General features: G+C 40.8%; 1 long non-coding RNA gene across 1 annotated transcript; it reads left to right on the forward strand.

Annotated features, from left to right (window-relative positions):
• Positions 1-12107: 12107 nt before the first annotated feature.
• LOC128332484 (uncharacterized) lies at positions 12108-15279 on the forward strand. The gene is made up of 2 exons (XR_008310668.1): positions 12108-12734; positions 13836-15279. It is a non-coding gene; the product is annotated as an uncharacterized LOC128332484 (long non-coding RNA).

A 15279-nucleotide genomic window follows, 5' to 3' on the forward strand; every position in this document is an offset into this window, starting at 1 on the left:
TTACCTATTTCAAATTCAATTGTGTCCTAAAACATTATTTTATTGGTAATCCTTGCAAGAAACATTTTTTAAAAAAACTGCCTATGTGAGTGATCAAATTCATGAAAATCTTTCGCAATTTCCAACACCTGGCATTGGTGGCATGTGAGTCAGAGCTAGGCCTAATAATAGAATCAAATTGAAATTTATTAATTGGTGCTCTAATCTAGTTGCCTTTAACCTTTGAATTCATTGCTTTCTTAACAGCTTCAAGTACATCTGAACACTTGCTCAAGCCATTTTTAGTCAGATGTGAGAGAAGTATTGTGTAGGAAGGCAGTCCGTAAATTTAACATGTTTTTATGTTACTAATGTAGATAACACCTAGTTACTCCAACACAATTTGATAGTGCTCCAGTGTAAAAGAACAGACAATGTGTGCTCAATTCTAATGTAAAAACTTCTTATTTAGAGTCTTTTCTTTGAACAAAGATATGAGATTGGTTGAAAATTATAAGTACAGTGAAAATGTAAATCTTGTGCTATCAGTAACAAACAGGATTACTAATTTAATTAAAAGTAGTTTTTACACCTTGCTGAATGAATGATTTTAAAGTGCAAATTTCCATTGATTTGGGGTACTGCTAGTTTTATCTTTCAAGAATTTTCAAGAATTTTTATATTTTATATAGAATTTTTAAATTTTGTGAATTTTTTGGATAAACCCTGTTTTGAGAACCATTTTTTAAAAATATGCATTTGGCTCTCAATTCATGATACTTGGTTTCTCACCTGTTTGGATTCTAGCACTATGCTGTACTACAGTGGAATACATTTGTATTTCCAAAGGTCTAAAACTTTCATGTAAAGTTGGCCAGCTTGGATGTCCATAACAAATACTTAGTTCTTGAGTTATGGGTATGCATTTGATTAGATGATAGTGAAAATACAAAAGTTATAAGGAGAGAACAAGCTGCTTGTCTGAACCTCCTTTAGCCTCTCTCTGTGTGGAAGAATTGTATTGTTCTCACAATGTTATTTCTTCCCAATTTTTTTCTGTTGTGAGTCTCATTCGATTGAGAGGGGGAAATTGCTTCTAAGAATGAATTCCCCCTTTTTATATCCAGACAGATAATTGGGGGAGTGGAGGATTTTAAAACAAAAGCTATGGTTTGTTCTTGTGGGCATTGACCATAATTATGATCAAATGAAATCCTGTAGCTGTAAGTCATATAAGATGTCTTTGGCTTTTGTTTTGACTGAAGCTGCAGGATTGTTCTCGTGAATCTTATCTGGCTTTGGGGCCTATTAATTATGAGGTATTGGCTGATTTTCTGATTAATGACACACACAAAAGTTCATCCCATGTACAATTGACAGTACATTTGTAACAGTACCTTGATTTGTGAAACCAAATTTGAGCTGACTTAAAACATTTGGGTGGAAAAGGGCCTTATGCATCGTAAACAAGGACTTCCAACAGAGGTAAAGGAGAGTTTTGAACTGATATAGAAACATATATATGCCAGTCTAGAAATAATTGGAAATCTAATACACAAATGTGCTACAGCGGAATGAGAAATTGTTCAACATGTTTGATAGTCTTGCAAAAAATGCTCATTTTCTAAACGATTCTCATTCTTTCTCAAGTAGCAGCATCCTTTAATGCAAGAGCAAAATATTTCAGTGGAAATGCAATCTTTTACACAATGCTTTCAAATTTGTTGTGTTCAACTCAATGTTGTGCAAATTTATAGATCCTGCCTGTCATCAAACACTTGTCTAAATTTTTTTTTAGTATTTTCCAAACATTTCATTGGTCTGTGTACTCTATCAAGAGAACAAAAATCTCGTGTTTCCAATTAAGCAGAGCACAATTTAATTAGAAAGTCATGGCTTTAGGAAACTTCTTTCCTTTTTAGTACCATTTTAACAAATAACTAAAAACCAAAGTGCAATCCAAAATATATTTTGTTCATCTGTGTCTTGACCTTTGTTCATCAAAGCATTTCGGACAAGCAAAACCCTGTCATAGAGGAATCTCTTGAGCCTGTGTTCTCCAAGGTGGGGGAGGAATCATGAACTGGGATTCAATATTTGATCACTCATTTATAGCAGTTGCTTCAATGTCTATTGATATGAAGGTGATTTTGAAACAAACTAATACCAGAGTTTTGGTAATTCAGAAACTTTTGTCAAAAGACTTCTACAAATTCTTGATTATGTAGATCTGCTATTGTAATGTGAACAAGTTTATATTTCAAAGTTAACCAGCTTATTGAGAACTATTCTCATTTACAAAAGAAAATGTCCAAACTTGTAGAGGTATAGTAATTCATGTAGGATTACAGTTTCTTCAGTAGAGTTTCTTTTTCTAGCAGTTGAAGAGACCGATCTGCAGTAACTTAACAGTCTCAAAGCATCCCCCCCCCATAATTGCTCTTAAAATCCAAAAGGATTGGAAGATCTTAAGCTTAATAATCAGCTATATGAATGACTGCCTCATTTATCAAAGCCTGATTATATTTTTCACCCTTTCTGCATTTGTATGCCATTATTTGAACTCATTTGCATTCTGAACATTAAAAACATGCTTGTAATAAGGCTATTATGAGTAAAGTGAAGGAATCTATGGAAATATTTCAGTAAGAATACAAGGGAGCTCTTAGGGCCTAATAATTGTATAGTCCTTATGCAAGCAAATATTGGAATTTCATTAGGGCATTTATTTTTGCTTGGCCAAGCATGATTTGGGTTCTTGCAATTTCTAATGTACGAGCCAGATTTTTTTTCAAACATTGCACAGAATCCTGTGACTCAAATTTGGACTATTTGTGTAAGTATTTCATGGAACATTAAAATTGGCAAAACTATTACTTAAACAAGTAGTTAAAGCTACTAAAGCTCTCTTCAGAGGCCTTAAGACTAGCATTCTGGACTGTATGTTCCCATTTCTCTGAAAATGGAAGCTTCTGTTAACTTAGGCCAAGTATTGAACTGCTTTGCACAATAAATTTGATAATCTAATTCTACAAAATCCAGGTTGGCTCATCAAGGTGCACATTTGATTTTTGGGGGTTTTTTTTAAAGTAGAAATGGGCTGTTGCCTCTGAGCTTCATTGCACAGTAAAAGTATATCTGATAAGTAACTAGGTATTGGTTAGAAGCTGGCAAATTTTGGCTCTGGCTGACTTAATTTTCCTCTTGAAAAATATGTTAACATCTTGTAAGGAGGTTACCAGAAGCTCTGAATGACAATTCGGAATGTATTGCGTTACATTTTCTGATGTTATCCAGAAACCTGCAAGTGTACCTTCTGTTTTAACTCCTTCCTTTTATTACCTGACTATCAGGGAAGCGTGCTTGTGGCTGCCCTGACCTGACATGTCACGATGTCGACTTGCTAGGTGGGGTTCGCAGGGAACAGTAACCATTGGAGTTATCGGTAAGAGAACTTTTTTTCTCATTTTTCTGTAGTAAGATGAAAGGGCTTTTCCCCTGGGTGGTGGGTGAGATTGTTACTTGCCCTCTCTCTTCTTTATTCCACTGTCTTAAGTTTCATGTTAAAAATTCTTTTCCTTCTAGTAGGTGCATTGTATGGTCCTCTCGGGGAGGTGAGCATGAATGAGGACCTATAGATTTGCAATCTATCTAAAAGCAACAGGGGAGGAAGATGGTTTTAAAGGGCTTTAAGCCCATCTAAAAAAATTAAAATTGCACGTAAAAAAGAGTCTTTGTAGAACTCTAGCTAGAGAACTGCTCGTTGAGTGGGGGATCTAAAGGTGCCGTCCTGCTCATGGAAGAGCTGTGTTACACCTCCCACTAGTGTGAGCATTGTGTGAGACAAGTGAAACTAAACACAAGCATTGGGCACCTGGGTCTTTTCCTGTCCAGCTATCCAGGCAGTATTAAATTTCAAAAGAGCTGAATAGGATTCCCCCTCCGTGCATTCATTTAATCTGTATATTAAAGGTGTGACAGTATTTATTCTTTAAATCATGTCTCGTGTGGAAGAAACACTACAAGTAAATGAATTGGTGTGGCAGCTATGGATAAGTATACTTCAGTTGAATGAGAGCTACCTGGATACCTGCCCTGTGGGGGGTGCGCCCCTTCGTTCTCTCTGCATCTTTTTCTAAATTCTCTATTCTCAGCTTAATGAGTTCAAAGAACTCCTTGTAACATGGATAAGAATGGCGGAGGTTTGAGCTCCGACATGTTGCTTCCTAGAATGCTTGGTGCTGCAAAGAGACAGTTGCTCACTGAATCGCAGAGTTCAGATTGATGCTCCATTCTAGACCCAGCTGTCCCTTTTATGCAGCTTCTGTTTACAAGGAGTCCTTGTACCAGCTGAATCCTGTTTGAACACAACTCAAATCCTCTTAAAAATAGAAGCAACCTCCACATTAATAAGCTTTTCTTGAACTCAAATAAACAAGATCTTGCAGTAGAATTGGTATGATCACATCTTATCTGCCTGATTTGTTCATTTCAGCTTATTTAATAAAACTCTGAAAGACCCCTCTGAATGTAACAATATATTTTCCATTCACTCATTCACTAGTGTGCTGGTGATCTTGTTACTAGTAGACTAAGCATAACATAGCTGTTCATTGTTTCTCTTCTGCCTTCCTATTTCTTGTTGTATTAAATAAAATTGTATGTTTGCTATATCTGAAAGTAAAATAGATGTTGCCTAGATTCTTACCTCATGCTGGAGTCACTGGGTCCCCCAAGGATTTAAGCTGTGTTTAACTTCAGAGGCATGTTTAAGATCAGTAATTGCCTTCTGCTTATCTGAGAGGTTCAAACAAAAAGAAAATAAGACCTCATTCCCTGTAGAAGAACTGCTAATTAAAATAAGTGAGATTTAAGTCATGAAAGAAGGCTAAAGCCATATTCACATGTTACGTTCAACACAACTATTTCTGAAGAGTTTGCACAGGTACAGATCTGTACTGGGGTACAGTTATTCACATGTTATACTGAACGCAGGTACAATAGTACACTTCCTATCTGTAATAGCAATAGCAATAGCTGTACCCAGATAACATCATTTACTCAATGTGTAAATGTCTGTGTACAGACATCTGAATGCAGATACAGTACCACTTGATGTCTGAATAGGGCTTGGGTCTCAACCTGGTTGCAGTTTTAATTGAATCTATCCTCTCTTTTGTTTGAAATGAACTGCTTTGAATATGTCCATGCTTGTAAATGAATGTTGAACTGCCTGTGGGTTGCATATAAATAGTTGCTCATTTCTAAGTATTTAGATTTTTGCATGAATTAAGTGAAAACTCGTGATATAAGACCTTCATAACTAATGTATGTGTATAGGAACATAGGAAGCTGCCATATACTGAGTCAGACCATTAGTCTATTTAGGTCAGTATTGTCTACACAGACTGGCAGTGGCTTCTCCAAGGTTGTAGGCAGGAATCTCTCTCAGTCCTATCTTGGAGATGCCAGGGAGGGAACTTGAAACCTTCTGCTCTTCCCAGAGCAGCTCCATCCCCTGAGGGGAATATTTTAGAGTGCTCACATGTGGTCTCCCATTCAACTGCAACCAGGGCAGACCCTGCTTAGCTAGGGGGACAAGTCATGCTTGCTACCACAAGACCAGCCCTCCTCTCAACATTTCTAGCCAATTACATTTGGGAATACCAAATCTTTGTGAAAAGATATACACATTCTAAAATCCTCACACACTAAAAATGTTATGCATTTTTGCCAGTGGAAAGTTTAATTATGCATCTGATTTCATTTTAATATTCAAAAGATAACACACAGGGAAACCAAAGGAATCAAACGAATGGAGATGAATCACCTTCATGTCCTAGTTCAGAAACTGTCTCATGGGATTGCTCTGGAACATGTTTTAATCCAAATTTTATTTTAAATATCTTCCGTAACTTGGAGGAACCAGTGCTCCCTGTAAGAGGGATTCACAGATGTGGTTGACTACAACTCCCAGCATCCTCAACTGCAACGGGCTGTGGGGAATCCCTGTTAGAGGGAGCACTCGGGGTAACCCTTTTTCCCTGCCCCCAAACTGTACAGCCTTGTCGTCTACTGCTGACATTACTCTGTGCTCCAACTTTGGATCAAACTGGTGTAAGAGCAGCTTGGAAACAGAACAATTTGTTTCATTGGCCATTGCGAGAGCCTGCTACTTAGAGATGTCCATATGGGTAAGTGAGGAGTAGCTAGCTGATTTTATTCTTATGAACTCTGATGGCTGGGAGCACTAGAGCGCAGCAGACTTGTGGGACATCTAGGTCGTAATCAACATCATATATCCCACCTTGTCTTAAAGGGTCTCAGAATGACATGCGGGTTGCCCTTTTGCAGGGCCGCCCAGCTTCAGCCCTTCACCTATTGTTGGAGTGTAACTCCCATCACCCCAGCCCTGGTAGCCAATAATCAGGGGTGGTGGGAGTTGTAGTCCAGTAACAACTGGGGGGCCAAAGTGAGGAGAACATAGGAAGCTGCCAAATACTGAGTCGGACCATTGGTCCTTCTAGTTCAGTATTGTCTGCACCAGTGTTTCTCAACGTTTTTGAAGACATGGACTGGTACATTATTCATGTGCAGTTTCCTGGACCAGCAGTTAGTAAGGGGGTCTCCCCTCTCACCCCCACTCCCAGGCACCTCCCAAAAAACAATTTTGGGCCGTTCTCCGGAGCCCATTTCCAGGCAGCCCTCTCTACTGGATAATGCTCATTTCAAGGAATTGAAATGAATGTTGTCCAGCAGCAAGGGCTGCCTGGAAATGAACTCCGGAGAGCTCCTGGTGGCCCCCACAACCAGCCCAAAATTGTGGTTTTTTGGGGTGTGGAATGTGTGATTTTTATTAGTGATGCCTCACGGACCGGTACCCAATGCCTTGCGGACCGGCACCGGTCCACGGACCTGTGGTTGCGAAACACTGCTCTGTTCTACACAGACTGGCAGCAGCTTTTCCCAAGGTTGCAGGCAGGAGTCTCTCTCTTTCTCTTTCACCTATTTTGGAGATGTCAGGGAGGGAACTTGGAACCTAGATGCTCTTCACAGAGCGGCTCCATCCCTTAAGGAGAATATCTTACAGTGCTCACTCATCAAGTCTCCCATTCATATGCAGCCAGGGTGGACCTTGCTTAGCAAAGGGGACAAGTCATGTTTGCTCCCACAAGACCAGCTCTTCTTTCTCGTTGTGCAGCCCTGCCCTATTGCATCCGTACAACAGCCCTGTAAGGTAGGTTAGGTGGAGTCAGGTTAACTGGCTCAGGGTGTCACCAAGACAGTCACTCAAGCATATCAGGAGTAACCGAGCAGACTCGTGGGATATTGTCAAACATGCCTCCTGCTGTGAAGTTTGCCGCCTTGGTGTGAGCAGCTGTCCTGCACTGGCCAGGTTCGTATCAAGTGGAACTTGTGATGACTTTCATGGTCCATAAAGACCTCAAACTGATGGCCCTTCACAAAGTGTTTCCGATACTGATTGTACTCTATTCATTAATGTGTGGAGATAACAGAAATGGCTAGTCTTCCAATGCACATTACTGAGGATGTCCCTGTCCCCTTTTAAATTGGGTGTGCTGTCAGCCACAGATGAATGGATGACCTGATGGAATTTTATGGTACTCTCATGTAGCTTGCAAAAATTCTGAAGAGACTGGGTTTGAATGTGGAAGTCGAAAAGCTACTTGATTTTAATCCTATGTAATTTTAAAAACTTCTTGATAGGGAGACCTCCTTTAGCCAGCCTGTTTGCATATTTGGCGGCTTCGAGAGGTCTTGATGTTCGCCACGAGCAAATTCCACTACCAAATACCTACTTCCCTTTTCAGTATTAACTAAATATAGCAGGGTTTCTTAACCTTGGGACCCCAGATGTTGTTGGACTACAACTCCCATAATCCCCAAGCAAAAGCCATTGCATCTGAGGATTCTGGGAGTTCAACATCTGGGGGGCCAAGGTTACGAAACCCTGAAATAGAGTGTTATGGAAAGGGCTGTAGCTCAGTGATACAGCACATGCTTTTCATATAAGATGTCCCAGGTTCCGTCTCCACAGGAAGCTGCCTTATACCAAGTTGGACCATTGGTCCATCTAGCTCAGTATTGTCTACACTGACTGCCAGGAATCGAACCTGGGACCTTCTGCTTGCAAAGCCGAAGCTCTACCACTGAGCTCTATGGGACCATACTTGGGAATGGATTCCCTCTCTGAACCCTTAGAGAGTTGCTGCCGGTATACATAAGAGAATACAAATCTAGATGAATCAATGGCATGACTTCGTATAAGGCAACCTTATGTGTCTGTATTGACGGTCAACAATAGTGGTGGCTAATTTTTAAAGCAGTGTTTGAAATTAGACCATGGTTAATGCTGAGAAGGGAACATGAGCCAGAGAGGCACTCACAATATCTTAAACATGGTGAGGAGAGTAGCCGGGGTGGTGGTGGTGGTGGTGGGTGGTTTTGCATCTCCATGGGGCCTTTGTGGCATTAATCAGAACCGGATTCTGTTGTCACTCCATCTAATACTGGCTGTGGGATACACAGAACCGTACATACCCAGGGATCCACAAATTTAGGCTTCGCTTACTAACCAGCCGTTATTTATGGTTGCCACTAATCCTTTCTCTTCCCCCAGATCCTTTTCTAGAACACAGTCAGAGGACTTAGGAGAGAAGTGGGTCTTCTGTCACTTGCACTGAGTCGCGGAGATGGTAAGAGAGAGTGGGAGCCCTCTCGTACTGCTCAGGAAGGATTTCTGCTCTTTCTTGCTTTCTCAAAAGTGTCAGTGAGTGTGTGACTTCAAGGAGGAGATCTGTGTAGTGCTGGGTGTCATCTGTACAAGAGGGCTGGGGCACCTGCCACTGGCAACTGGATTTATTTTTTATTTTATTTTATTATTTATTTGTAAATGCCTGTAGATACAGTATTTTCCAGAATCCAAGACTAGGTTTTCCCCAAGTTATTTGGTGTTAAAAATCAGGAGGAGTCTTAAATTCAAAGTCCTCTGCCTTTCAGGTAAATACAGATAACCTGTATTTAATCCGTATTTTTAAATAGTCTTAAACTCAAATGTGACTTCTATTTTGGGTAAATACAGTATTTCCTCTTTATTGTTTTTGATGAAATATCCTGCTGACGAATCTCTTCCTGCATCTTTCAAACTTCATCTCGCTTTTATTTATTTCGCTACCTTTCACAAATAAAAATGAAAATGTTCAGGGCAGAGAGATGTCAGGTTTGGTTTTTATAAGGAATTTGAGATATATGTGAGGGAGGAGTGTGGATATATTTGCGAACTGCACAGTTCTGGGTTTGCAGGTATGTAGGTAGACTTGGTTGAATGAGAGACAGCTTTACAAGAGATTTGTTGATTTTCTGGAAAGAGCCCTACCTCTGTTAAATGATGTAAAGTCCTATATTGTGCAGACAGGGTTACAGGCCAATATATTGGTTTTTGTTAAAATGATTTCTGCTAGGTTTTGTTTTCTGAAGCCCTGGCTTTTAAAACTTTCTAGTGCCCAGTAAAAATTTGCTTCTTCCTTCTGTTAATGAGCTCAGTCTTGTCAGAGGTGGGTCCCCTGTCTACATAATCCACCTCAGCTAGCAAATCCTGACTCTAGTGTTGTTCCATTATGAAATGCATCTCTAGATTCTGTGTTCCATGAAAATAAGTGGAGCACTTTCTAGTAATGACTAGTCTTGTCAATTGAGATGTATTATAGAGTCGATTTCGACTGGTGAAGAGCTAGCAGAGAACACCATCGTTCTTGGCATCTGCAGAAAAGTGCTGCCTTTTTTGAGAGGAAGAGATCATCACCTTGGAGCCAAAGGGAGGACATTGTAATTTAAAGGGTAAGAGAAAACCCTCTTAGTCCTTGGGCTGGAGAGCTCGTCTTGTAGAAGCAAGCATGAATTGTTGACTTTGCCTTGGTTTGCATTTAGATGGGTGACTACATGACTTCTGTCAGATCTTCCCCTTAGGGGATGTGGCCGTCGCTCATTGGTAGAATATCTGCTTTGCATGCAGAAGTTCCCAACTTCACTCCCTGGCAGCATCTCCAGTAGGGCTGGAAAAGACTCTTGCCTGCAACCTTGGAGGAGCTGCTGCCAGCCCGTGTAGACAATATTGAGCTAGATGGACCAATGGTCTGACTCAGTAGAAGGCAGCTCTCTATGTTCCTATAATGGTGAGAGGCATCTTGCTGCTCTGCTGACACCCCAGTCAACTGTTGCCTGAGACATTTGCCTTACCTTGCCTCATGAAAGGGCCACCCATTAAGTTAAAGGTGCTCCAAGTTGGGTTACTGAGCAATAATCTTTCCCCACAAAGTCTCTGGTCTTGAAATGACATGCAGGAAGTGGCTGGACTGATAAAGAAACCTACTCACTTTCTATCTTGTAGGAGATAGAAAATGATGATAAGTTGACTCCCTGACCCAGCGGGCTCAAATCTAAAAAAGAAACATAAGAGAGACACCAGCAACAGCCACTAGAGGGATGCTGTGCTGGGGATGGATAGGACCAGCTGCTCACCTATTTTTCATTCTTTAGTGGGATAGATGTTGCCAGAAATCACTATGAACATTCTTCCCCTAAGCTAGTCCATGAGCCAGGGCCACATATTTTGGCCCACATATTTTCGGTAAAGGTAAACTGTGCTGTCAAGTCGATTTCGACTCCTGGCAACCACAGAGCCCTTTGGTAGCATACAGGAGGGCTTAACCATTGCCTTCTCCCGTGCAGTATGAGATGCTGCCTTTCAGCATCTTCCTATATCGCCGAGCATTTATCGCCGAGTTAGTTGAGCATTTCCCTGCTGCGCCACTTAAGGTGGCTATATTTTCGGCGCTCTCTCTCTTTCCCCCGTTTTTGTTCTACATTTGCATTCTGACTTTTATAAACCTATGGCTTTGTGTTCGGGATCCCCCTAGCAGAAATGTTAAAAATGAAGGCAGAAGTTCAGCTTTTGTCAGCAGGGTACCACACAGTGAAAGAAGTCTGCAGATGCTACTTGCGTACATGAAATTTGGCCTTGGACAAGTCCCAAACCAACATTTGCAGGTAAGACTGTTCTTGCTTTCTGCTCATTAATCAGTTTGTCTTGCATCCTGCTTTGTTGCTGATTCCTATTGTATAAAGCTATTCAGTGTTAAATTAGTATTGAAAGCTACTGATCTGGGTAGTGGTTCTAGACATTCATGACTGTGGGTTCTGCACCTGCGCAGATCAGCTTCGGGTAGAATTTGTTAGCTTCTCGCGGCGCCTATAACTGCACTGTGCATGTGACTGCAGTGCCCTCTAGTGGTGGGTGAAGCAGAACTCCTAGTGAAGTTATTCCCATTGTGGTAGACAGTGAGTGAATGCAGCTGGCCTGTTTATCTTATAACCTTATACACTTTACTGGCTGCTCATTTTGTACTGGATAAAAGATGAATTATTTTATTTTATTTTATTTTATTAATTTTAATGTTTCTTTAAATTTTTATGCTTTTTTTTGCATAAAATGATAAATTTAAAATATTCTGTCTCTTAAATTGAAGCAAAATGAAATTGCACAAAAGCACCCGATAATTGGAAAAGGGAGTTTCACCAGAAGAAGGATGCATCTTCTTGAATCTGTTCAAGATTCCTTTACACTTGGGCCTTTATGTGTGCTGATCAAACACCAAAAAAGAATACGGTAGTGGACATGGACCTCACTTCTGAATCTCTGCTTTCTTTTGAAAAAAGAAAAACAGGCAGTTTCTAGTCATTGTTCTGAAGGTATATTTGGTAATGCTTGGTGAAATATCAGAAACAAAAGGGATTTCTGAGTAAGATTTCTAGGGAGGTTCAGTGCCCAGTATCACTTCTTGTTTCTCTCAATGAGTGGCTGAATAAATTAGGGGTGTGCACGGTCTGCCAGCGGTGGAGGGTACCTTTTAAGCAGGAGGGAAGGTGCTCTTTTACACAGACCCCGCCACATTTCCCCCACTGGTGCTGTGACCAAAATTGCTGGTGTGGGACAGCTGTGTATCTCCTTGCCACCCCAGTCAGCATCCTACCACGCATGTGCACCAGCCACTGTCTGGCAGGACACTGACCGGGGTGGCAAGCAGGCACACAGCTGCCCTGAACCAGCGATTTTGGCCACAGCGCCGGCGGAGGAGGTAAAAGCACCTTCCCTCCTGCTTAAAGGTAATCCCCCTCGCTGCCACTGGTTTGGCCGAATGCTGGACCTTCAGAACTGGTTTGGTGGTCTGTAAAAGGACCACTGAAATGGTCCGTTCACACCTCTAGAATAAATTATGAAATTTTGACTGCAGAATTTTGGTTGTATAGCAGTTGGTTGTAATAATATTAATTAGGGTTTAGTTTTAGGTTTAGTTTTAGGTTTAGTTTAGTTTAGTTAGCACAGATGAGACACGGTCTTGTCTACAGGACTCCATGCCTTTTTTAGCTCTAATGGGACATATTTGATCAAAAGAGCTGGTTTCAATTACTGTCATTTTATCTTTGTATATGGACTCTGCCAGCTCACTGTCCGCTATACGCAAGGGGGTCTTCACACATAACTGCTTGGCTAAACTGAGGTTTAATGGCAATGTTTAACTTCAAGCATTTAATCCAGTCTTTTTGACCCACAGTGCTCTTTACTATCGCCTTTAAGGGAATCACGCTGCATCTTTCATTTGCTCTTTGGCCTGGTACTTTGGTAACAAGCAAAAGTGGATCAGCTGCGTAAAAATGTACAGCTTGCTAGAAAAGCGGTAGGTAGAAGTCTGTTTAGTGCAAGGTAATGACTTGACGCTTCATTTGTGTGCCCATTGTTTCTTCACTTACATAATGTACCCACTTTATTTCTTCCAAATACTGTTTTTAAAAAAATAAAACTGAACTGAGCTCTGATTTTACTCAAAGTCTGCAGCACTTATGCTGTCCTTATCAGCTTTGACTCCATTACGGGACAAAGCAGGGCCATCCTGCCTGTAAAACATGTTGGTGTGTTCACTGCTTTTTGCAAAATAGAGCAGTCCAATTGATAGGAAATTGCTAATCACAATCTGCGTTTATATTCTGATCAAATACGGGAAGCTTGCTGTATGGCATACAGAAGGGCAGGCTGCTCAGTTCTCCCTCTTCTTCCCACTCCACTGACAAAGCTACAGTTGAGCTAAGCAACATTTCTGATTTATTGTAAGTCATTGGTTACCTGGAAAATGAACCTTGCTAAACTCTGATGCTCTCCCCCCACTTTTTTTAAACTTTCCCCAAGCATCTGAAGGAGCTTTAGAACAGTTATGTTTTGAGTTTCCTTATGCTGTGGTGCAAAAAGTGCAATTCAGTTGCAAAATAGCCTATACAAGGTGCTAGTCACCTTGCTTCCCATTTGACTTTGACTTGGGTTGACTTTGTTAGAACCCAGGTATTTGCAAAATCCAAATTGAAGAGCCTTATTCGGTATTACTGGACCTGTCCCCTCCCTAGAAATTTCTCCCACATTTGGAGGGCTGTTCCCCCAAATGGAAAATCAATTTTTTCTGCTGGTTCTTATGCGCTGAAGTTGACCCATTCTGATATGGACTTAAAAATTCTTGTCGTTTCCCCACCATTACTACATGGAGGCCAATTAGAAGCATGCCACATTTAGCCTACCTATCCTGTTTGGAAGATGGCTAGAACTTGTCTTCGTAGAGCAAATATGTTGCCAAGAATTTGCTTACCTAAGGCTTACTTAAAGAGGTGACACTGACATTTAATTTCTATCTGTAGCTGAATAAACCTCATGGATCAGGCTTGTGATATATTACTGCGGAACTGATAAATAAAATGAAAAAATGTCTTATGCTATTGAAAACCTGACATTTCAGAGGTGTCATAGGAGGAAGCCAGAAAGACCCCCTTGAGTGGGGGATACTGTGCTGCTGTGAAGCAAGCCGCTTCCTCTGATTCGACAGTAATGGATGCACAGCAGAACAATGACATCGCTCAGACCTGGAGAAACAAAGGGGTGAGTTAGCAACTGGGTTGGCTTCTTGATGAGAGTGGCCACCCACCCCATATTAGCTCAGTAAGGGCTGGCATGACCCAGAGGATCAGAAGAAAAGTCCATCAGCGGACAATGCCAGTTCCTAGCTTGAAGGAGCATCCTTGATCACAGCATTCTCATTCCTACATAACTTAGAGTGGTGGCTAGTATAGGGGTGGGGGGACAGAAGAGTGGAAAGGAAGTTTGTTAATTTTATTTAGTACATTTCTATACCACCCTAGCCAAAAGGGTCCCTGGACAGTTCACAGTCTTAAAAACCATTAAAAAATTAACTCGATTAAAACAATTTAAAAACACAAATAACCAATAACAACAACCCGAACTTTAAAACTATAAACTAAAAGTCTGGCTAAGCAGTTATGTTTTTAGGTACTTCTTAAAAACATTCAGAAAAGGGGAAGCTCGAGTCCTGGGGCAAAAGGCCTGGTTTTGAGTTGCCACCAACTGAGCCGGTGGCAACCGGACCTCATTAATCTTAATTAATCTTAAGTTGAGTATTGAGCATTCTTTGCTTCACTTCAAATGCAGACGTGCAAATACATTTTATATTTTTATTCCCCTGAGAAAAATAGTGATCTCCCTTTCAGGATTATGATGAGCACAGACTCAAAAAGGGCGACAAAGCACTTCATGGATATTTGAGTGTTGCCCCGTTTTCTTAAAATAATCTCCCTGTACATGGAAAATTGTAAGCAGAAATGGTTAGACTAGAATTCTTCAGAACTGCTGGCATTGCATGGGGAGGGAGTGTTTGAGATGGGGCAGCATTCAACCATGGGGTTCACCTCCCACATTCCTAAGTGGTACACCCCAAGGAGGTCTTTCACATGCTTTCGGAATGTGCAAAGTGGCCCTCAGAAGAACAAGAGGCATGTCCTACCAGTACAGAAGGATAAATCTTCACATCTCTGTGAAACAGAATTGTGGGGAATAAAGTTCTTGATCTGCATTTTTTTTAAAAAAGGGAATAACTGTATTTGGAACTTAAAAAAAAAAAAAGAATTGTATCTTGTCCCAGAATACATGGGTGTTTCAGTACAAGAACTAGCGATGCAAAAAAGACACACAGTTTGGGTCACTGGTCATTTTTAGGGACCTATCGTCTTCTGATTGAACTGAGTATTCATTGCGTGGTGTGTGTTTACCAAAATAACAGGTGGGTATAAATAGCTTCAGCAAGGAAGTGAGAATTAAAAGTCTGTTTTTTGTTTTGTTTACTGGTCTTGTTTTGTACATAGCTTTTAATAAACACTTTTCAGATGTGA

This window comes from Hemicordylus capensis, chromosome 7 (genome assembly GCF_027244095.1).
Source record: "Hemicordylus capensis ecotype Gifberg chromosome 7, rHemCap1.1.pri, whole genome shotgun sequence".
Taxonomy (NCBI): Eukaryota; Metazoa; Chordata; class Lepidosauria; order Squamata; family Cordylidae; genus Hemicordylus; species Hemicordylus capensis.